The sequence below is a fragment of the Adiantum capillus-veneris genome, chromosome 28, assembly GCF_014529385.1.
Source record: "Adiantum capillus-veneris isolate H3 chromosome 28, ASM1452938v2, whole genome shotgun sequence".
Lineage (NCBI taxonomy): Eukaryota > Viridiplantae > Streptophyta > Polypodiopsida > Polypodiales > Pteridaceae > Adiantum > Adiantum capillus-veneris.
In genome coordinates, this window is record NC_140958.1 from 73,019,222 (window position 1) to 73,044,097 (window position 24,876).

Genomic DNA, 24,876 nt, shown 5'->3' on the forward strand with positions numbered 1-24,876 from the left:
TCGGACATGCAGGTCCTGCAAACACGCTCACTAAATTGCCGGTACTAATCCTCCTAGGATTCTAGACACTCCTATCTTGGAAGAAGTGGCAAACTGGCTCTAGAAGTCGATGAAGCATGCCCACATGGCACATAGAACCATGTACACGTGACATCCTCCTCTGCTTAAGGTGAGGTATTGGTACCGAACTCCATGCATGCCATAAGATGGTCTCGGATGAAGTTCCTTCTAGATGATGTCGTCCACGGCGACTTTTGATAGAGAGGCTCCCCTAGGTGATGTGGAAATGTCCAAATGACAAGGTTGGTGATGATGCATCTACTCGCAACATTGGACTGCCTCTTGGATCAACGATGCCCTTGTTGGTTACCGGCAAACAATAACCTTTGCTCCCCCAACTTGGATGGTGTGAACCAAACTGCAAACCGGATGGATGCTCGTCAAGCGAATGGCGGGATATGAAAATGTTGTTGCCCACGAAGGTTACCACCAGCTTATGCTGCCCCTATGCAGAAAGATTGGCGACAGCAAGGCCGAATGGGAGATGAAGATGGATATGCCCTTTGGAATGCCCACGAACCATGGCAAGTCCTCTGTATCATGTCTCATGAAACCGCAAAGTAACATCTCAAAGATAGAGGCTCCTCTTGGATGAATCCTCATCTCTGCAACGGATGTGGCTGTGAATGTAGGCTCACGATGCCTGCGAAGTCCCACGGTGGTCGCCTCGGAGCTGAACCCTTGGCTCCGGATTGATGGTGCAAATGGCGTGGAATCGATCTGTTGTGAAAGATGTGTACAGGTCAGTGACGATGCAATGCCTCCTTTGGAAACTTTGGAATGATGGAATTCTCCAAGAAGGTGGGAGAGATGGTTGTTCAAACAATTCCAAGACTCCAAAGCTAATAGGCTAATCTAGATGGCTCCTTTTTTTGTTCTCATAGGCTGCTAACAAATCCTGATACTCGCAATCAACATCTTCCTGCTTTCAATGCATACCTTCAATAATGCGATCTGTCATATCGAAGAAGTTATGAATACAAATATCCATGATAGGATTTCTTTATGTCAACGTGGTCGAGCACTCACACCAACTCAACTACTTTCTCGCAGGCGCACCACAATTGTAACCCCTTGTATACAGTGTTTGCTTTTCCTACACTCAAGGCACACGGTCCCACATGCAATGGCAAGTCCTGCAGTTCCGTGAGTAAGAGAAGCGTCCTTGGGCGAAACGCTACAACACATACTTGAACACTAGAGAGAAAAAAATTCCAAAGATTAGCGGATTAGTGCAAAATCACAAAGCTCTTATACCAATGTCAGGTGCAACGGAATTGAAGTGGTGAAGATCTAGGTTTCACACTTCCACAAATCCTTTACCATGATGGTTCCTTTTACTCTTCCTGAAGAGAGGGAATGAGAGCGAGTAGTAGAGATGTGGAAGAGAGAGAGAGAGAGAGAGAGAGAGAGAGAGAGAGAGAGAGAGAGAGAGAGAGAGAGAGAGAGAGAGATGAATGAAATAAATGTCATATTTATGCCTTCAAAAGGCCAAAATGACCTATGAGACCAAAAAGTTACAATTGGTGAATCTGATATAATGTTTGAGTACAGAAACTCCAAAGAACTGAAAAACTAAAACTGAGATTGGGGTGGTGGGGTGAGGTCCAATATAATGGGTAAGGTGATACAAAGAGGGATACAAATCACTAGTGATACAAATAAAATGAAGATTAATAGAGGTAGGCGGCTCAGAGAGACAGAGAGAGAGAGAGAGAGAGAGAGAGAGAGCAGAGTTACCCGGAACGCTGAACGAGAATGGCGACGGGCCTTCCTACGGAACAGGGGAACGGGAATGGGCCCGAAACGGGAACGGCGCGGAACGGGAGGCTAAAAAAACACCCAAATATTGTTTTTTTTTAGCGTTATGTGTCTGAATACAAGTAGTACTAGAGTCCTTTGACTCTAATACCCACAGAAAACACGATTCGAAGACCATTCAACCTTACTATGACTTGATTGGGATGTGCAGCGCCCAGAGTACATAGCACATATACAAGATTGAGCAAACACAATGCCCATATACAATGCTCTCAAATAATTCCAATAGTAGTAGTCAGAGCTAACACTTTGGAATTAATTATGGCTAACAAGCCTCATCAAGGGCCGCCAAGGTGCTATAAAAAAACCAAAGGGGGGCAAACCAATGACCACAATACCAAAAGACTGAAGGTGACAAATACCATAAAGATGCTAGTAGCTACAAATGGCAAAGAGGGCAAGGCTCAAGCAGCCATACAAAAAGGTAAGGATAAATGGCAAAGAATCAAGACTCAAGAGCCACTAGCCTGAGAGGCCTCCCAATCCGTAGTAGCCGGCTGTAAATCATGCACATCCTCCCGTTCCTCATCATCGAGCTCTAGGCCCGGCTCGATCTCAGCCATGGATGAAGTACTTGGTGTTGGTGGATGTGCATCTCCACCTGCCTAAGGAGCCTGTTGCTCCATCTCCCATTGTGTAAAAGGATTTGTCTGTACTCTTGCAAAGCATTTTCAAATTTGCGCTAACGAAGACAAGATCATTAGCCTTCTCCACTCCAAGCCGATTCCTCTTCTTGGAAGCAATGTGGCTAAAGGTACTCCACAATTGCTCCAAGCATGAGGTACTAACTGATTGGCTGAGAATACGGATCGCCAATCTCTGAAGCTCAGGGCCATCATAGCCATAGTCTTCCCACCATAGCACTGAACCTATCTTCCTGCGATCAATCTGAGCATCTGGACTGCCAAATGACCCCCGCATCTCTCTGTACTGTCTCAACTGATCTCTGACAATGCGTCGCCCATCTCTGTCTAGAACCATCTTGTTTAAGATCTCTGTAAATTGGTTCATGACTTCCCTATCTGTCTCTTGCCCTGCACCTTGGAACTCTGGATCCATCATGTACGCTGCCCCGTGTAAAAAAGAGGCATATGAATTCCACCTCGACTTGCAAAGCGCATGGATCTCCTCATATCGCTCCACTTTCGGCTCAAGCTGTGCAAGCTGCTCATGCCTCATAAGTCTTGCCAATGCAAGGATCCATGCCATCCAGAACTCGAAGCAAATGAATCACCGGTTTTACCTGTGCGTCTAGACTCTTGAGCTCCTTCCAGAACTCAAGATCCTCTGCCTTATCCTTGCACAAAATCCCTGCAACTGTCTTTGCATAGGGGGAGGTGGTGAACTCATCACTGATGAAGACCTGTCGGACCGCATTTTGACATTCAGACAGCCTGCGCACAAGAAGAAAGTTGCATGCAAAGCGGGTGTCTAAATACTTTAGAAGCACTTTGCCGCCCGACCTCTTGAGGTACTCACTCCAAACCAAGTTGTGATTGTTGATGAAAGTAACAATCTTCACTACATCAGCAATGACTGGAGCGATCCAGTTTAGCTTGCCGATGTCTTCTAGAAGGTTGTTCAAGCAATGTGCCATGCAAAAGCACACTGTCACATGCGGATAGTGGCCCTCTATAATAGCTGCTGACTGCTGCCCTGTTTGATGCCTTCCCACGCTGTGACAAAGACCACCACGTGTTGCTCACCGATTGTTTCTATGGTCGCTGTCCACTCTGCAGAGAGGACATTGGCGGACTTGCCACTCTCGGTGGCATCATGAGAGTGCACAAAGTACATCTCTCCACTGGAGTATGCGACGAGACCGTGGATAGATCTCTTCCTCGTATCGCTCCACCCATTCGGCAATGAGGGAAACGTCCACGATAGCCTTCTCTCGATCGAGCAAAGTGGTTCGGAGAGCCTCTGAAGATGGCGGCACATAGCCGGTGCCATACTCTCCTATCCGTTGCACCATGATCTCACCTCATGTCCCGGCACTCGAAGAAAGTGTGCCCTCACTTTGTCATGCCCCCCTTTCCGCGTGTAAGAGCATAGCTTGCATGCCCATGCACGAGAACCTCCCGCCGCCGACAAGGTGCCCTCCGAGGTCACTTCATCCCACCACGACCATTCCTTCGCCTTTTGAGTGTTTCCCGCATGAACGGAGGGGGTTGTACAAGAAGAAGAGGCCATGGATTATCCGTGAGAGAGAGAGAGCTTGAGAGAGGGCTTGAGAGAGAGACGCTTGATTCCGTGAGAGCTTGAGCAATGAGAAGTTGAGATAGAGAGCTTGAGAGAGAGGCTTCACCTCGTGAAAGTTGAGACTGAGAGAAGGAGAGCTTGAGCCTTGAGCCTTGAGGGTTAGCCCAAGAGAGAGAGAGAGGTTGAGAGCTTGAGCCTTGAGGCCCTATGGCTTGAGAGTTGAGAGCAAGGGAGAGAGGGCCTTCAACCTTGATGCATTTGTGAAGAATGGGGGAAGAAGGATCTATTATATAAGCTATGGAGGTGTAAATGGACGTTGCTGCCCCAAATAGTCACTTTTTTTAAAACTCAAAAAAACTGCCATTTCTAGCCGTTGACAGCCGTTCGGGTGCGTTCCCGGCCGTTCCTGCCTTGCCGTTCCGGTCATAGCCCGCCTTGCCGTAACGTCTGCCCGTTCCGAAACGTTCCATGCCCTCCCAGTCGGCCGGAACGCCATTCCGGCGTTCCAAGGCCTCAAAACTCCGTTCCCCGGTAACTCTGAGAGAGAGAGAGAGAGAGAGAGAGAGAGAGAGAGAGAGAGAGAGAGAGAGAGAGAGAGAGAACAGATGGGGTCCCAATCAACCCTCTCAAGGGCCCCATACACTTTTGCCGATGTGGTATTTTCTTTCGATTGCGCAAATGGAATGTATACACATGCACTTGAGGGGTCCCAACTAACCCCCTCAAGGGCCCCCCACATTATTGCCGATGTGGTATTTGCGTTCGATTGCATAAATGGAATGTACACACATGCACACCTCAAGTGCACACTCTACCGACTCAAATGGTGAATGTCGCCGCGGTAACTCCTCAAGACTCCTTCTCGATGTGGGATTGCGTATGGCCACCAACAGGAAGATATGGGTCTGAATTGTGCTCCCGATGTGAGAGGAATGAAGGGCTGAAAACACAGAGGAATGAGGCTCGATGGGCTCCGAATTACCGGGCTGCAACGGAGAGGCTACCGACACTGCAGATCCAAACCAATCCGGCAAGGGAAGGGCTGAAATCTGAAAAGGCGAGCTGATCTGCAATAATGGGGGTGGCGGTAGGGCTGAAAGCTGCAAACGCTGGCTGATCTCTGCCCAAAACGCCAGGCTAATCTGGAACTTGAAATGAATCTAGAACTTTTGCTAGCGCTTCCTTCATTGATGCCAATCGATGGACCGATGGGTTTCTTTTATAGGCCAATTTATAGGTTATAAACTCCTTTAGGCTTTAGGTAGGACAAAACCTCTGCCACTTCCTACAAATAAATCATAACAATGATTTATTAATAAATTTGACCAAGGGGGTAGTTTGTGGGCGAAACTGTTGCACATCTGCCCACCTGGGAATTCGATGGACAAGGGGAATGGCTCGGTGGATTTCTCTAACCTAAAACTACATACATGTCATGCCAGATGCCCACCTTAGTGTATTAACATCTGTTAGAACGCGTGTACAAACCATTTATGCAAGAGGGTTCCAAAATTGGAAAACTTAACCTGATGGACTCATCCGGACATGCAGGTTCTGCGAACACGGTCGCAAAATTTCCGGTACTAATTCTTTTAAGATTCTAGACACTAGGAAGAATTGGGAAATTGGCTCTAGAAGTTGATGAAGCATGTCCACGTGGCGCGCACGCGCACACACACACACACACACACAGAACGAGACCCTATGGTTGGTCCCAACCATCCCTCTCAAGGGACCCCCACACCGTTGCCGATGTGGTATTTGCTTTTGATTGTGTAAATGGAATTTACACACATGCAATACCTCAAACGCGGACTCTCTTAACTCGAAGGAGAATGTTGCGCGGTAACTCTTCCAAGTGAAGCACTCGGGGGTGGATTTGATGCACCCTTGGATCCTTCTCGATGAGGGTTGCTGATGGCCACCAAAGGGTAGATCTAGGGCTGATTTGCACTCTCGATGTGAGAGGAATGGAGTAAAGGCTGGCTGCAAAAATGTAGAAGATCTGACGCAATTAAGCAAGGCTGAAAACGCAGAGGATGATGGAGCAAATGATGGACAACGATGGGAGCACTCGATACGGCAAAGGAATGGCCGAGGAGGTTCAATGGGCTGTCAAAGGCCCGGGCTGCAGCGATAACTTTGCTTTAGCAAACGGGATGCTTTTCTAACAAGGAAAAGGGTTGAAATCCAAAAACATTGAGGCTGCTGGGCTGATCCGGCTCTTGTTTGTGATGGGAAGCCGAAATGCCAAGGTTGTAGATGCACAAACGCTGGGCTGATATGGTGCTTTGCACTTTTCATGAAAAACGCTTGTTGAAGTGCTTCCTTTATACTAACTTTTGAGTGCCAAGTCGGGAAAGTGTGCAAATGTGCGCACATGGGAGTTTTCGAGCGATAGCTCACTGTTCTATGAACCATTTGACAAGAGAACTGGGCCGACACGTTCCTCTAGCCTAGACCTACATGCCGTCAAAATGTGTGTACAAACCGTTTGTGCAAAAGGGCTAATCCTAATGGACTTGTTCGGACATGTAGGTCCTGCAAGCAGGTTCACAATATTGCCGATACTAATCCTCCTAGGCTCTGGAAGTCGATGAAGCATGTCCACGTGGCACACAGAGCCATGTGCACGAGACTGTATCACATACTAAGCTTTGGAAAAAGCCTATCCTTACTCTTGTGCTTTCGCAGTCGTGCTTTTTCAAACCAAAGTAGCACCCAGTCATTCTCCTTCAATTGCAAGTTATGATAATACTTGTCTGCTGCCTTCTTATTCCGTGCTTGAGACTTCTCCAAAGCCTCCCGTACCTTCACAAAAGCAGTGTCTAGATTATGTGTGTATTGATCCGGTTCAAAAATCTTGTCGTCGTGCTCAAAATTGGTGGAACCTTTCTGGCACCCTCGACGACTCAAATGGCACCTTCCGCATAGATGTATGAATCGTATTGTTGTCAGCAAACTCCACAGATGCAAGTAGTTCTCCCACTGAGTGTTTTGATCAAAGATATATGACTTCAACAAGTCCAAAACCACTGAATTGGCTATCTCTGATTGCCTATCTATCTGTGGATGAAACGAGGACGAGAATTTAAGCCGTGTGCCTATATTCTCCCACATTGCTCTCCTAAACATGCTCATAAATAAGGGATCTCTTATCTAAAACTATAGATTTAGGCATATCATGTAATCGAAAAATGTGTGAGACAAACAGCTTGGCCAAATGAGCGGTTTTCAATGTCTTCTTTATTGGAATGAAGTAAGTCTGCTTGCTGAATCTGTTGACAATTGTCCAAATGCCATCATGCTCTATCTGAGGCTTAGAAAGATCGAAGATAAAATCCATTGTCATACTCTCCCAAGGTTGATGTGGAATAGGTAAAGGCTGGAGGAGTCTTGGTGCTTTTTGTCTGTGGAACTTGACCTTTTGACACACCAAAGAAGTGCATACAAACTCATACACATCCTTTTTGAGGTGAGGCTGGTAGAAATACTTTTCTAGTCCTTTCAAGGTACTCTTTTTTTCCCGAGAAAAAAGATCCTTTCATTAGTTAATAAAACTACCCATAGGGCTACAAACCACCTCTAATAATGAGGGCTACATCAAAAACATGGGGAGACTCTCCCAATGACGAAAGAAGTATGTACAATGAGGGCTAGATCACGAGATGGGAGGAGGAAATAGCCACATTGGTGGCCGGTAGCGCCATTTGGGCACACGCTAGACTATGGTGAAGAAAGGCCCTGGGCGCCAAAGGCTCAAGAAAGCCTCTCAACGCTCTCGCATGCGGTCGGAGCTGCCTTGAAGTCTCTCAAACTGACCCCTAAGTGTATGAATTAGCTCCAGCCAAAAGTCACGAACAGTCTTTGTCGGAGGAACATGGCGAGCCTCAAAGATGCGGAAATAGCGAGCCCATCAGATAAACCAGAGTGTCAGGTCATAGACGAGTTTCCAACACCACTCTCTATCACTACAGCACTCTTGAGGGTTGAGCTCTGTGGCAAGCTGGAGGGTGGGTCGACCCCCCCTGAATCACTATCATCCTGTTGGTAAAAGCTAATTCAATGGAACGTAGGGCCCGAAGTGTATTGTCGGGCTGGCATCAGCCGAAGAACCCGAAGCCAAACCTGTTGAGCCATGGGGCAATCTCACAAACAAAGACGTTGACTCTCCAAAGGATGACCACAAGCTGCACATGCTCCCGAGAATCCAGTGTGTACTAGCCAACTCCCAACTGCTGTAGCTTTGTGTGCAACCAGCCATTGAAACATAGTAACTCGCCTCGGCTGCCTGTTGTCCCACGCTCCCAGAAACTTGACAAGAACTCGATTGTGAGACCCTCCTCCTACCAGTGAAGAGTTGCAGTAGGGCGAGCCTCTCTTCGTGCTGCCAGTATGTGACGCCCTAAGCAAGCATTGTACCAAAGCAGTCCCTGGGTGATCGGCTGCAGAGAAAGGATCTCATTGGAACCACTCTCCTGTCCCACTGCACTTGTGACAGAGGGCGACTCTCCCAGGCCCAAAGCCACCAGTGTTCTGTCTCAAGATCTGCTGGGTCAAGACCTATGACAGGGGTCTTTTCACGGATGCCCACAACTTGCATCCTTGAAAACAGCACTCTGCAATCAATGGAGCCTTTACTGAGACCTTGTGAAGGCAACCCTCTCCCTGAACCTCAAAGAACATGTGGGGTATTGACTTCGAGCAAGATCGAACTGCAACAAGGACCTCCAAGCTCGTGAAGGCCCCCATCAATCTGGGAGCTGCTGTCTCTAGAGGAGTAAGCCACTCAATTGGTATAGCCTCTATAATATCTGTAGCGGAGATAATGTTCGTGCTCTCTACATTGGGTGCTCCTCAATGCAGTGTGTGTGAAATCTCACTCCAACACAATGAAAACACAGACGACAGTGAATAACATAGCAAAACACGACTCAGCGGTAGAACGTCCCATGCCAGTGATATTGTAGCCGTGCTACACGTTTCTCGCCACAAGACCACTCACCGTCCCAATAAGAGAAACACTGAAACTAGAAAGAACATTGAACTAGCAGAAAAATGCAGCTCCATTTGAAGAAGTTGATGTTTGGAGAAGATACTGAGTTTCGAGGAGGAAGAGACCAATGATAGTTGCAGAACATAATGAAGTATGGACAACCCTTCCACAATGAGATAAGCTAGGACACAATTGAGAGGTGAATTGCACAGTCTAGTCTCCTGCCACAATGAGAAAAGCTGTACAGAAAGCAAGAAACTGAAGAAGGCCCAAGACGAAACAAAATCCAAGGAAGGCACAAAAGCTAGTGTAAATGCAGCCAAGAGGAGGAGGAGGAGGGGGTCCGGTGGCTACCAAGAGTCATCTTTCCCGATAGAATTTTTCGAAAAGATAGAGGCTAGCAGTAGGTAGGGGCTAGAGGGAAGAGCTGGGTAAGGGCTAGAAAGATACACTTCCTTGAAGTAGTGAAAATAGGGACAACCTTTAAATTCTACCGACTGTGAGGTCAAAGTTTAAAGCTTTTGCCGATAATTACTCTAGAACTTGTGTAAACTTGCCGATTAAGCAACCTCAAAATCTAACCTAGATTTTGGAATTGAAGCTGGTGGAATACATTGACCCCGATTTTTTTCCAAGACTGCCTAACAGTGAGCGAGGGTGAGGGGGGAGGGGGAAGGGGAATGGGGGGTGGGTAGGGTGGGGAGGGGTGCTGGGTTGGGGTGAAGTGGATTGGGTAGGGGCGAGGGAATTGGAGAGGGGCGAGTGTAGGGGCGAATGTAGGTTGGGTAGGGGTGAGGGGGGGCTAGGTTTAGGGTAGGGGAGAATGTAGGAGGGTAGGGGCGAGGGGGGAGGGTAGGGGCTAGGTGAAGGAGGGTAGGGGCGAGGGGTAAGGGAGGGGTGGGGTGAGGGAAGGGGCAGGTAGTGGCTAGGAGAGGGACAGTGAGGGCTAGGAGAGGGACAGTGAGGGCTAGGAGAGATGGAAGGATAGAGCGAGGGGTGTGGTGAGGGACGATAGAGGGAGAATCTGCAGTTACTTGTAGCCATCCTTGGAGAGGTAAGTCTCGACTTGATCGGATAGTCAGACACATCGGAGATTGCGGAATTGACGAATTCATGCAAATGAGATTGCACTTTGCTTGGCGTTACACTATCATGGACATTGAAAGCTGGGCCATTCTCAGGCAAAGAGTGAATAGAGACCCCATAACAAGGCGTTGACTTGGTAGCTTCCAACGACTCCAGCAGATCATCTTCTGACCCGTCAGGTGGAGTCGGTTGTTCAATTTCAGGGTTGGATTCCATCGACAAAGAAGTATGCTGCACTATTGGATCTATCCCTCCCTCAAGTGGAATGGGTTTCATTGGGGAATTGGGAGTATGGATCCTCATTGCATCATTTCCCAAATCATGTAATGCTTTAGTCTGCCGAAACCATGGCCTGCCGATGAGCAAGGGGAATCCCTTCAACCCTGGGAAGACGAACCGCGACAAAATCTAGGCTAAATGTGAAGTCCTGCACTTGCAGAGGCACCTTGTCGACTATTCCCAAGGGGTAAACGGTTCTCTGGTCGGCCAGAGTCATCGTGAATGGAGCGGGCCTAGTAGGCTTGAAACCCAATGCCAGCATAGTGACTTCAAGAATCAAGTTGATGCCAGATCCACCATCAACTATAACACCTGAAAAGTGTTGTCCTAGAATAGACACTGTAAGAAGAGGATTCTTGTATCAGCGAAAGGAGCAGCAAGAGAGGAGATCATGTAAGACTCTGAGGGCTGTACAGGGAGGTGCCTGCCATAAGGCCCTGCACCCGGGTACAAAGACTAAATGATTGTAAGGGTGTCACTTCTTAGATTTGCATCTGTCGTAAAGAGAGACTTGCTGACAGGTGTTCCTCAGGATAGTTTCTGTTGTAGGCTTCTCGCTTTTGGTCAAGGCGTGTTCTAGGACTTTGATCTGTTGCAACTCAGCAACTGCTTCCAAGAAGGCCCCATCAATATCAAATAGCATATAAGTCGGTCGATTGTTGGCACCCAGGGGTGGCTTGTTAGATGTTGCAGACAAACTAGGTTTTTGAGGAGGAATCAGAAGAGCCGGACCTTAAGACTGAGGCCTAAGGCTGCTCGATGAGTGAGGACACCAAATGGCTCCTCCACTTTCTGCACCCTATCCTTAGGTGTAACCACATGTGTAGAAGGTGACGGTTGAGGAATAGTGCTTACCACAATCAGGTTGATCTTTGAAAATGTGAACTCTTGTTGGTTTTGATTGAGGTTGGACGAGGTGGATGCCCGTTGCTTGGGACAATCTTTACTGTAGTGATCCTTAGCCTCAAGGCAACGATGACAAGGCGGAGACCCTTCGGGAAGGGACACTTGCTTTGGTAATGCCCATAGTCTCAACATATGTAGCACAAAATGGGGCGATTGGATGAACGAGGCGGGGGATGAGGTGGTTTCTGTTCTTGTTGCATGGGGGTGGAAGCTGAGGTGCCGAAAGAAATACTGAAAGGGGCGCCAAGGTTTGGGGCCAATACTCTCTGGGGTGGAATTCTGCCAGTCCGTGTCGCGCGTCGTCTCTCTCTCTCTCTCTCTCTCTCTCTCTCTCTCTCTCTCTCTCTTTGTTCAATTGTTATTGAAGTTCTAAAAGTCTGTTTAGTCTGTTCCTGTTCTTTTCTATTGGCATGTGGTGCTCGTCTTGTGATAGTGGTATCAAAGCATCAGGTGTGTGCTTTTCTGAAAGCATACTGGTCCTAGAAAAGAGCAGACAGAGCTATTGGAATCTTATTTGGAGTAGCTTCGATTAGACACTCCCACCCTTACTTCATTGCGCATCGGGCGCGCTCCCGTCTTCGTCGCTCTGTCTTACAGGGCATAAGCCATAAAGGACCCAAGACATGGAACTCATGGATTCAGCAGAATATTTGCAGTTTCTGCTCAACGAGCTTCACGACATTCTTTCGCGGCATCCTCAGCAGAATCTTCCGATGCTGCAAAGTTCTAAATAATTTTTGAATTACATGTTACCCCCTCTGATGCCCCAAGTGGAACCTCCTCCTCTGGTACTAGAACGTACAAGAGCTTCCGATCGAGGGAGTCTTCAAAAATATGGTGCAACCATCTAACCTTGATCTAGACCCTGATCCAGTGCAACCGCCTTTGCCACCGCCATTGCTCCCACCACCACCACCACTTGGCTACAATGGTTGGGGCCCATATGGATACCCTTATTATCCATACCCGGGATATGTGCTTAACCAACCGAAAGATTTCAAAGATGGCGGCACAACAATCGAATTTTTAACTTTTTCCGAGGTGAAAGATCGCAAGAAAGCATTGCAATTCCTATAGTAATTCGACAACATCTATGCTTTGGGAAACTATACAGAAGAATCCAAGATTTCTCGAGCAGCGGGATTTCTTAAAGATAATGCTATGGAATGGTGGAGTTCAATCACGACACAACCGCATACTCCAAGGACCCGACAAGCTTTAAAGACAGTTTTTGCACGTAGTTACATGACTTTGATATTTGAAGTCCGGATTTTGGTAGAGTGGGGCGACTTGAAAATGCTTGCCACCGAAACCATGGACGACTATAACCAAAGGTTTCTCGACGTGTACCTTCCGGTGTCCTTCTTTAAGTTCATTTCCTTGGAGGACCAGTGTGAGCGCTACACCATTGGGCTACCATCACCATTGTAGGAATATTGTCTCTCCAAGCAAGTTGCTACCATGCAAGAGCTTATGGAGCATGCCGCGGTCGGCTACAAGCTCATGAAGGGAAAGTTGGAACCACAGAAGAACTCCCGGCAACAACGAACAAATTCTCGGGAATCCCGTGAAAACCAACCTCAACGGCCTCGTCTGACACACCGTCAATGAGACACCTTGTTACAAGAAGGCCGATGCTTCGAATGTTTCCAAACACGGCATATGTTCAATACATGTCCTGAGCGAGCCTCGATATCCTCAGTGCAACCTTCTGCTCCCACGGCAGACAGATCCCCGGGGCCACCTCCGACCAAGAGGGCTAGACCAGCTATTGGACTAGTACCCAATATTTATTGTATACACCTCGAGAGTTTTAATGAATTATGCAGAGCTTATGGAAAAGTCAACAACTTGAAAGCCCTTATTTTCTTTGACCCCGGAGCTATGGAGAACTTCATCCATCCAGAATTCTTAAAGCAGATGCACTTTGATTATGATGCAAAGGGTGGAGAAATTGAAGCTGAGCTAGCCATGAGGCAAACTCAGAAAGTGGTACCGCTCATTGGTGCTCTTCCAATGACTATACAAGATTCTCATGGAAAAGCCGATTTCCACATTATGAAGTTGGACAATTGCGACGTTCTCTTGGGCATGCTCTGGCACAACAAGAATGATGCAACTCTCCAGGTTCGGAACCGAACCATCACCGTGATGCAGAAGGGTAAGCCAGTTGTCCTCAAAGTTCGGTTGTCCGAACAAAGCCCTGAATGACCTCTCTAGTTATTTTCTAGTTAGATACTTTTGAACATTTTATGAGAAAGTATTGTTTGAAGTTTGTTTGAAATGGATGCTTTCTGTTTTAAACCTGACAATTTGTCGTGGTGCGTATTGGAATTGTTTGACTGTGGTTTTAATATTGGTTTCAATGATTGGTGATTTTACTGTCGGGTGGAGAAGTGAGAAATATTGTTTTGGTATTGTTTGAACCTCGGAACGACGCAGGCCGATGCCTAGGGAGCGTTTCGTTGCATGTTTAAAAACCTCGGAATGCCACATGCCGATGTTTAGGGAGCGTTCCATTGTATGCTAGAAAACCTATGAACGATGCAAGCCGATGCCTAGGGAGCATTTGATTGTATGCTTGAACCTCCAAGCGACGCAGACTGCGGTCTGGGGAGCGTTTGGTTGTATAGTCTTTTGAGCTCATGGCCCGGACCTTTTTAGGTTATTTGCGAAGGGAGTGATGAGATAGTCGTTGAGTAGCTTCATATTGCAGACCATTTGTTTCAGCGGAGTGCTCAGCGGCGCTGTTTGTTGTGTCTTGTAACATGCATATGTAAGCATTTGTGTTGCATTGTGATGTGCCAACTATTGACTATTCCTAATTGGATGAGATTGCCTGGGTATGTAATTTTAGTGCATCAAGACACCTGCAAAAGATCAGTGCGGTCTGGGTGTGATGACTAATTTTACTAAGCCGAAATATCAAGAGTTCCGATCTGGACGAAAGGAGAAGCCAACTCCTTGATAAAAAGAGCCGAAAGGAGAAGCCAACTCCTTGATCAAAAGAGCCGAAAGGAAAAGCCTGCTCCTCAACCAAAAGAGCAAATTGATTGTCTCTCGGAAATTTTTGAGCTAACTTGAGTTGTTTTGCAGATATGCTGTAATCGTGGACGATTACTCTCTTTCAAGAATGGGAGATGTCACAAACTGTTGACGTGTCAAGTCAGTGAAGAACAGAGCCAACCTTTAGATCACAGCCGAGGGGCCTAAACCCTAAGAAGAGCAAGCAACAGCAGAAGAAGAAGTCCTACCAACTTATGGGACCCCGTCCGATGGGGCCCAAGTGGCATAAAGGAATTAAAATAAAGCAGGACCCACACCCACACACAAAGTTTTGCGCAATCAGCTGATGACGTGGCAGACTTATACGGACAGCCCGGATTTCGCGTTGGTTGATGACGTGGCAGACTTCTACGGACAACCCGCGTTTTGCGTTGGCAGTGCTGACGTTGCGGTGGTACAGATTTTCGCAAAACGCACTTGCAAATTTTTGGGCATTGCGTTTGGACCAAATGCTTTTGAGTTTGAAGGCTTTTCACTGAAACTGCTTTTCAAGCCAAGGGCCTTTAAATATGAGGCTAGGGCTCATTCTCTAGCATGCTTTCTAGAGAAGGTGCAGAGTCTCGAGTACCGGCTTGTACTTTGTTGATGCAATACAAAGAAGTACCGAAAGGGGCGCCAAGGTTTGGGGCCAATACTCTCTGGGGTGGAATTCCGCCACTCATGTCGCGTGTCATCTCTATCTCTCTCTTAGTTCAGTTGTTATTGAAGTGTTTAAAGTCTGTTCGGTCTGTTCTTTTTTATTGGCACGTGCTGTCCGTCTTGTGACAGACTCTCTCTGAGTTTTTGTTGAGAAGTCTTGGAAAGAGCCTTCTCTACCCACTTCTTGACCATGACTTCTCTTGGTTGTTGAGGAAGCTTTGCGACTAGAGACTTTGTCCTTCTCATGAGTTCTAGAGAAGTCTCATGCGACTGAAGCATGAGGTTGGCCAATTCATCCAAAACCTTTTCTTGGGAGTCTCCTGGCTTGAAAGCCTCACAGAACTGCCTTCGTAACGTGGCCCAAGTCGTAAAATGGTTCTCAGCAAACTAATTGTACCATTTATCAGCTAAGCCATCCAAGGTTGAAGGGAAGAGCACTAGGTAAGCGTCTTCTCTGTTGAGCTCACGACCCCTACAGAGGGAGACAAATCTCCTAGCATGGTCGTCTGCATCCTCTGTGGAAAGTCTTTTGAAAGTCGGAAACTTTATATTCACCTTAGCCAGGACGCTGGTGAGCCCCTCCATGGCTGCCTGTACAAGAGCTTGGTCAAGAGCTTGTTGTAGCACACAGGGGGTGAGAATTGGACTGGGGAAGGTGATTTGGGAGGTGAAGAATTGTTTGAGGGAGTGGAGGTAACCGCATGGGAAGGTAGGGGTAACGGGACTGGTGGACTTCTACTTAGCACAAAGGGTTGAGTCTTTCGATGGTAGTACTTTAGAGGACTCAATAATGGGCTTTGTCGATCTTTGGACTGCCTAGTATGTGTCATGCAATAATTAGAAACCCACCCAAGCTTGGGCACTAAGACTTTAGACTGAGGTGGTCCAGACTTCACTAGACCAATGCGAGTGACCAAGATGAGCGACTAGACCAAGACAAGTGATTGGACCAGGGCGAGTAACTAGTCCAAGACGAGTGACTAGACCAGGGCGAGTAACTAGTCCAAGACGAGTGAGTAGACCAGGGTGAGTGACGAGACCAGCTGGTTGAGTTGGTCGAGAGGAAGCTGGATGAGACCAACAGACCAACAAAGGCGAGAGCTTAAACCAGCTAGCTCCTCAACCTGTAGGCGCAACAGAGTGAGACTTCAGTTGAGGTCCCATCGGGTGTGCCAAAAAGGAGATCACCTGTAGCGGAGATAATATGTCGTGCTCTCTACAGTGGGTGCTCCTCAATGCAGTGTGCGTGAAATCTCACTCCAACACGATGAAAACTCAGAAGATATTCAATAACACTACAAAACATGACTCAGCAGTAGAACCTGAACAGCATGGGACTCGACTAACTGAATAGATCAGTACAGACCTTGGAATGGCATCACACTCAGCTCCAGCCCAGAACTCACAGGTACAGTGGGGGTGTCGAGGCTCAAATGTGCAGGGATGGTGTAGACTTGTTGTGCGTGAACTCCAGATACTAGACTCAAGAACTCATGATCATACAAAGAAGGTGATCTTGTGATATCCGACCACTGGAACCAACCACACATATGTACCACCATAAGGAGCCACCAATGGCTAACAAATATCTGGTCCAGCCAAGTCTATCTCCAAACTATAGCGGTGGTGGTCCGGCCACGCTGTCGACCAAACCACCACCCGTATCCCTGCCACGTGTCACTGTCCATGCGAGAGTCCATGTAGTGCGAACTCCAGCCCAACTGTACTAATTGTCTATCCCATGCCAATGACACTATAGCCCTGCTACAATATCCTGACACATACTTTGCGCCCCCCTCATGCCTCGTACCTGTATGCTTTGAACCTCCTCAGGCAAGCATGAAAACGAAAAATAATCGTCGAGAGTGCGAGCTAGACCCTTTGCCATGGGGCCCAAAGAGACGTGAAGCCTGCTACCAACTGGGTGGCCTCTCTGTGTGCTGACCATGGGGTTCCAAACAAGAGGATGCCTCAAGCGCTCCTGCGTGCAAGTGGGCTGATGCTGCTCCTTGCCACTCCTCAGCTACTCCCAGGACCTAAGTAGGCCCGCAGTAAATCGGTCCTCCAACCCGTGCTCAGATCAGCTCTGCGCATCTATGTAAAAATCCACCTGGTTAACAGGATCCAAGGGTCGCCCACGTGAGGAACTCGAGCTCGAATCTGGTGAAACAGCTCCTTCCAGGGCTCCTCCCCTGGAAGTAGTCCTCTAACCACAAGCTTCCCAAGGATGGCTTTGCTCTGCTATGGTGGGTCTATGATCTCCAGCCCCCCCTCAAAAACTGGTAAGATAATGACTTGCTAGGCCACGTTGGCTTGGTTAACTGGATGTCGTGTCCTGACCATAGAAAATTCCTGATTAGCCTCTCTAGCTGGCTGATACAGGAGCTTCAGAAAATCCAGTGAGACGTGATGTACCGCATAGTAGCCAATAACACCTGATTGGCCACTACAACTCTGCGTGCCAAAGAGAGCCGTGTCGAACTCTAATGGAGCAACTTCCTCCTAATGGATAGAAGGAGGGGAGGAGTCTGCTGCTCTACGGACAAATCCAAGTCATCCTAACAACCCAAATAGCGTACAGAAGTCCCTAGGGGGATCCACCTAAAGCCTTCACTCGGCGACCAATCAAGTGTAGGAGCACTGCCAACCTAGAAAGCCACTGTCTTCCTCCAGTACATGGCTGAGTCGTCAGCAAACTCAGCATCATGTAGCTCGTCTCCCCTAATAGGGATCTCTAGACCCGCAAGCCAAGCTCTTGTGAAGTCAAAAATCTGCTCATCGCCTCAGCATAGAAGAGAAAGAGGAAGGGGCAAGAGAGCAACCCTATCTAACCGAGTGCGTGAGCATGGAGCGTTACCCTCTTCCCTTTTCTAAGAGCACCTGACTGTGTGCACATCTGTATAGGGCTGACACACCTCTAATCCAAGCATCTGAGAACCTAATCTTGTGTAGGTGCCCTCGAAGAAGTCCCAGTCAACTCTGTTGTAAGCCTTCTCAAAATGGAGAGGTATCACAAGATCCTCTCCTCGGAGATGCGCGAGGGCAGGCGCCTCCCAAAAGGTGAAAGTGTTGTCAAGGATACTACGATCCTTGACAAAACCTGTATGGGTCCCATGTATAATGCCCTCAAGCAGTGGCCGAATCCTCAAACTTAGAGCCTTGGCTAAGATTTTGTAGACTAAGTTGAGAATGGTGATGGGTTGCCACTGCCTAATCTCATCCAAGGAGCCTCCCTCCTTGGGAAGAAGGTATATCAAGCCCTCACTCATGCTGTAAGACATCTCTCCAGTGCAAAATGTATTGATAGGCTCTGTACAAATCCGAACTAAGCATGTCCCAATACTCCCCTAGACAACTACCTCGGGGGAGTGTCTTGAGAGCCTCATGGAGCTCCTTTGGCCATCTGCTCCTCCATCCAAGAACATTCTGGATGGTGCTCCCGCATTCGTTAAATGTTCAAGAATCCCACAAGGCTACCTTGAACCTCAATAGTGACCCCCTAGGCCTTGCACAATGATATCTCTGCCCACAATGACTTGCTGCCATGTGTCTGCAATAGTCATATATATACCTTCCTTAATGCCTCTAAGCCCAAAAGTAGCTGGCCAAAATATCTCATAGTGACCACGCAAGATGTGTCCACAATGCCGAATGCGGCTCTCACAAAGGTGATGCTCTTGAAGTGTAAGTATATGTATCGCATCACCCATAAGGCATCCCTGAAGTTCCCATCTCAGTCTACCCCTCTTGCATATAAACTGGGGTCCACCAAGCCCTTGCACATTCCATGAGACAATCCTCATGGGGTCAATGAGAGAAAACCGATGCTACCTTGAGATTTGGAGACTATCTACTATTGTGCCTATCTTCAAGGTAGGTGATCCTACGGAGCCTCGAAACTACCATACTATTATGAATGGATACACATTGGCACGGTTGTATGCATTTATCCTTGAGCAACAGTTGTGCGGATGGGAAGAGAGTGAGGGGATATGGGCAGCGGGATAGACCAGTTTCAAGAGAGGGTTCTCCACTCTTGACCATATTCTGACACTCGAAGCCATCATTGAGGAGGGTAAGGGCACATTGGAGACGGATATCTGATTTAGTTCACTCCACTATTGGAGTGAAACAAAGTTGTTCATTGTCTCCTACTCTATTTGGTATGTATATAGATGAGGTTTTCGATTACATTGACAAAGAGGGTGACAGAGGTGCCCAACTTGCACCATAGCAGCGAACGTGGCAATCTTGGAGGCCAATAGTCCGCCTTTGAGCGACCTCGAGATAAGCACGCCTAAAGTGCCTGTCCAACCCATGCCCAAGATGAGTGTGTAGTCCGTAGAGCTATATCCTCAGTCTAGGAATCCTCATCTACGTGTACATAGCAAGGCACACATTGGGTGTCGGCAAAGTAGTATATCACAATGTGTCTACAACTTGTTGCGTCAGGAGGTATCACAAAGAACTTGGCCATTGGCCGTAGTGTCTGGATTAGGTCTGACCTTCCCAAGTCCCCAGTGTGGTGAGAGAACTCAAGAGCTTGGACATGGAGCCAATCCAGCACTGTATGCATGGTAGATTCCAGCGAAAAAGAGAAACCAACCGCTGTGTCCAAGGCATTTGCACTTGTGGCTGCCAAGAATAGAACATGTTCTCTGAAGCAAGCTGCCTTAAGGTCAAAATATGGGTCACTAAGGAAGCGTCTGAAGTCTAGTCGAAATGCACTACGAAGAGACCTTCGAGCTCATGCATCTCTCTCTCTCTCTCTCTCTCTCTCTCTCTCTCTCTCTCACACACACACACACACACACACACACACATACACATAGAGTAGCTGGTGCCAATGTGGTGCAAAGGAGTGTCATGTCCCTTGAGCCGGTGGTGGGGTATGAGACGGGCCATTAGACGAGGTTGTGGGTCTAATGGGGGAGATGGGAGGGGGCCCGGAAGAGGGGGAGGTGGAGGCAGGGTGGTGGAGTCGGTGGGTGAAGAGGATCAAATCGGTTCTCCTCAAGGATATCCTGCTGTAGAGGATCAAATCAATTCTCTGTAGGAACCCAATGCTGCTGGCCTATCGTAGGTGAATCACCAAGGGGGCGTGTGGGTCGTGTCTGTCCCTGGTGGGGATGACCATGTACCTGCTAGACATCATCTGACTAGGCACCCATCCTTGAGGAGGTTCTAGCCGAAGCATCCGGAGTCTCTGTTTGTCGTGTCTGGCAGCCTTGGCAAGCCAAGTCTGTGTCGTGGGTCGGGTCCTCCTACGAGGAAAGGCATTCACAAGATGGCCCATTTGTCCGCATATGAAGCATTGGCTCAGGAGTTCCAAATACTCAATGCTCTGTCGGAACCATCCGCCACCCATTCTAGGTTGTAGGACTACCTTCGAGAGAGTGTGAGTGTTTCAAACCAAAACTCGAATTATAGGTATATGTGCTTGCTTGGCAACGATTGAAGCTACCGTGTGGTGTCTCCAAGACGGTCCCAATCTGTCAACGAATCTTGGATAGTCATCGGAGGTATTCTCTCCTTAGGCCGGGAAAGCAAACTGAGATGGGTAAATCTACTTCCTTGATCAGAGCATTTGAAACTGGGTTGAAACCTTGGCTCCGTAGTCGAAGATGGGCCTTGATTGCTCGGATGGCCAGCAGGCTCAAGGGAATGACCTTGGTTGCCATCTCGGGAGTCTCAAACTCGACCTGGTAGTAGCCACACCCGAGGAACTAGACGTCAATGATCGATCCCACTTCCGAGAGAAGGCGGATTGGAGGGCATCATGAGCCTCGCCTTTGTTGGGCGGGTGCCGATAATCTTGCAGAGAACAAAAGTGGCTTGAAGGCGCTCTACCTCTGCTACAAGGCTCGCTTGCTCCATGGCGGAAAAGAGAGTCAATGGTGGGCTTGAGGGGTCGGGCGAGGGGGACTTTGTCTGAGTCCCTCTGAGGTGGGGCAGGAGCCTCGATCCGCGTATGTACCCGATGACGGGGGTGTCGATATCAAGGGTGATGTTGCAAACCCACACACCCACCCACATAGTCCACTCCCCTCCACAAGAGGGGACATGAGGAGGTGGAGGCTAGGGTGTGAATGCGGCTTGGGGAGGGGTTGAAGACGGACTGAGAGGAGAGAAGCAGAGTGCAGGGAGAAGGTAGGCTTGGGGGTGGGGGGGAGGGGGGGAGATTAGTAGGGGCTAAAGGGAGGCATTGTGAGGGCGAGTGGCTGAGGAGGTATTGCTCCCGCGATGCGGAGCAGCAGGGGTGTGGGCTTCAACAAGCAGACCTACGCTTCTCTGACTACTTTGAAATGTTGGACCAAGATGTGATGGATAGTAGGTACATGTGGATGAGTCTAATGTAAATGTTAGATTTGGATGTACCACGTTGAACCCAATTTGTGCATGCTCTGTGGGTGTATACCATACGACTCTAGATTGTTGATAGGCAAGAACTCTTATGGAAACATCATATTGCACTAAGACCAAGTGGCAGGACAAGATGTTTAACTCATCCACCACTATGTCTAACCACATTAGGGAGATGCCGTAAGGCATTCAAATTAAACCATTCAGCTAAAAACGTGTTTATTGGTCTTGTCCTATTTCTTTACCTCAATGTTATAGGTTTGCAAATCTCCCATTTTGGTGTTGGAAGAAGCTCGATTGGTGCTGCAGTTTTTCAACCTACTTTCTAGTGGTTGAATACAGTGTTGGGTGTATGTACGCATATTGTGATAGAAACATTTGGTTTTGGGTCCATTGCAAGTTTCTAACAGTTTTTTAATTTTCTATAAACATGTCTACAATGATATAATCAACTCTATTGTAAGTGGGAAGCTAAACAAGAACAACTTCAATGCTTGGAAGTTTAGAAAGACTTGGTAAGAGGACTGGAACATCAAGTACTAGAATTGAAATTTGGAGACAAGACCTAGCGGGGTGGAGGTTCCCACTCAGATGTGGTGGCTCGTAAGCTAGGTATCCCATGTAGTACTTATTTAATATTGATGTTTGAATCGATACAACTGCCAGGGAGTCTCATAATCTACAACAATGCATTGATCTCCAAAGTGCTCGTAAGGCTATGAATTCAAAGGCAATGTGGCCCAAAATGAAACTGCTATCAAAAGACAAGATCCAAAAACCTGGGAAAGTCAACGCTGCACTAATCTGCATAGTTCTCTCGAGACTATCCTCCTCTCTACATGACACGTCGTTAAATAGAGCGAATCGACGGTGGGGCTTGCTAGGGCCGTTGGATTGTGGAGCATGTAAATTCGGGTGGGATAAAGGGGGCAGCAGAGAAATCGAGGCGTCGCTGAAAGCTCTGCAATCGAATAACGGTGAGGGAAATTTGGACTGCGCAAGGGAAAGCGGCATTGGGTCTGCACCAAGGCATCAACACGATGCCATAGCCCTGCAATGAATGTAGCCTCCGTCTGCTAGCTCTCTTAAGTTGTGCTCCTTCGCCCTAGCTCTGAGCTGCCTGCGATGCTCTTTTTCACTTCATCAAGCATAAGCATTGCGTTTGCGAGGGAGCCCGAATTTACCTGAGTTTTCTATCCCTCTATTCCCTCGTACGGGCCTGGCCGCTCCTACTTCCTTGCACTTCCGAATTTCCCTCGCTGCACCTTCACTGCCTCATTCAAGCCTTCTCAAGCTTTACCTTGCACTTCCTTGCACTTCCGAATTTCCCTCGCTGCACCTTCACTGCCTCATTCAAGCCTTCTCAAGCTTTACCTTCGCTTAAGGTTGAGCATGGAAAAGAAGCTCATTTAAAAGCCAGAAGGCAGGGTCATGTGTTGCGAGGAGAGGAGGACCGCGTGAGAGGGAGTTGGTGGAATAGAGAAGGATTGGGCGGACTGGACTGTGGATTGCATTGAAGCCGTCGTCAAGCTCAACCTTAAGTGTGCTGGTTAAAAAATCTTCAAATTGCAAGATGATGACACTTCGCAAAACTCCACGACGATCTCACTCGAGCATGTGCTTACAAAAAGCCTCAGTACCCGCAAAGAATGGAGCAAAGGAGACGTCTAATCATGCTTGTAAAGCAAAACGAAGCCTTATGAAGAGGAGAGACGAGTCTTCCTCTCCGCATTCACAACGAGATATTGATGCATACGAAACGGGGATCATGATATGATCGACACACCACTTCTTCGATCTATATTTTTGAGAGAAGGAACTCTGTGAAATATGATGTGATTAAATTGATCGTTTTTTAGTTTTGTGTATATATTGGATAGAGAGCGGACAAAGAGAGAGAGAGAGAGAGTAGGAGATGAGAATGCCTATTCATGTCTAAGCAAAGCAACTCTTCATTGAGGAGTTTAGGGAAAGAGATGGGGCGCTTGTCCGCTATTGTCAAGTAGACGAAACCTGTCCAAAGTGAAATAGAGCATGGGAGAAACGCGTTGACCTTATCCACCATATCAAAGAGCGCCATGGTCTTATCGGCGATGTTCTTCGTAGAGACGCGAGGAGATCAAAGGGTAGTCAAAAGCGTGAATTGGCTAATGGATAACGGTTCTGTAGGCAAGCCAAAACACGGTTTCAAAGCATCGAAACTCGCATAAAACTTGCCTGAAAAAAGCATGTAAAATATCTCAATGCAAATGGTGAGAAGAGGTGGCGTGTAAACTCTTCCTTTCAAAAGATGTCATACGAAGAATGGTTTGCGAATCGTTTGTAAGAGGAAATGACTGTTGGAGAGTGACATGTCAACTCGACTTGCGAAGATGAAAACAAACATTGAAAAAAGTTATGAGAGGATAGTAAGAGATATAAAATTTTAAGTTGAAGTTTATTTGCTTGCTTAAATGTCTCTCTAGTCAAGAAAATATAAGAATAACAAACATGAGGAAGAAGAAGAAAAGAAAATAGATTTAGAACATGAGAATAATGCTTTCTCACGTACTAAGAGTATGGAAAGTGAAGATGAATATACATCATAAATAGAGGATGAGGAACATTCCTAAACCATATCTTCGGTAATTTTGTTAAGTATTGGTTGTTTTATTACTTTATACCTATAAATTGTCACTGATTTGTTTTCAATTTTTAATATTTTTGTTTTATTTTCTTTCTATTTCATTAAGCAAAATAAGGTGATCATGCCGTCAATGAAAAATGGTAAATGTAAAATCCAAACACATCTAGACATTTCTTCTCCAAGTGCGAATACTTATGTGTATAATCTCTTGATGGGTTCAAACACGTCACAGTACGCCTTCTTCCATATAATGATTTTTTTTTTTTACATAGTATGTAATAAGTGACTTATGTTTAGTAGATTTTCTAAAGGTATCCACATCCAATTGTGCTCATCAAGATATGGACTTGAGATAACATATGATGTTAAACTTGCAAGTGAAATTACAAGCAAGAAAACAAAGTTCTCGTGGACTCAATTTTTTTGTCATGTAACTGTTGCTTGTTAAAGTTGATTTTTGATTGAATGGTTTACAGATATATAACATAATAAATGACCTTGTAGCTGGATGGAGTATATTTTTGAAGAAGAGACTCTCAATCATGTTTGGTTCATTGATAGCTTGTGGTTGTCTTTTATTAAAACCTTGCCTAATAAAAGAGCAATGCGAAATTACTTTAGCAGAGTTTACTTTTTTAACCGCATGTTCATTTTTTTTTTCGATTGTGGATGAGTATGGTTCCCTCATGTGACCATTGAAGGCTTGTTGTAATTTTTCAATTGCCATGCGGTTAGGCATCTCCATGTTCACGTGAGAGAACCATCTTAAAGTGAGCTGCACAACTTTAAAGTGATTTGACACATTTTAGAATCATAATCCATTCTAGTAATA

General features: G+C 47.0%; 1 pseudogene; it reads left to right on the plus strand.

Annotated features, from left to right (window-relative positions):
- Positions 1–448: 448 nt before the first annotated feature.
- On the plus strand, positions 449–24,736 carry LOC147420680 (uncharacterized; annotated as a pseudogene).
- Positions 24,737–24,876: the final 140 nt, after the last annotated feature.